Source organism: Eimeria mitis, genomic scaffold (assembly GCF_000499745.2).
Source record: "Eimeria mitis Houghton genomic scaffold, Emh_scaff472, whole genome shotgun sequence".
Classification (NCBI taxonomy): domain Eukaryota; phylum Apicomplexa; class Conoidasida; order Eucoccidiorida; family Eimeriidae; genus Eimeria; species Eimeria mitis.
In genome coordinates, this window is record NW_013573023.1 from 21,857 (window position 1) to 22,066 (window position 210).

Genomic DNA, 210 nt, shown 5'->3' on the forward strand with positions numbered 1-210 from the left:
CTGCTGTTGCTGCTGCAGCAGGAGCACCGGCAGCAGCTGCTGCTGCTGCTGAACCTGGTGTAGAGGCAGCAGCAGCACCAGCACGAGCTGTTGCTGCTGCTGTTGCTGCTGCTGCAGCAGCAGCAGGAGCACCAGCAGCAGCTGCTGCTGCTGAACCTGGTGTAGAGGCAGCAACTCATTCGCAGCAGCACTGCCTGCTGCAGCATCTGC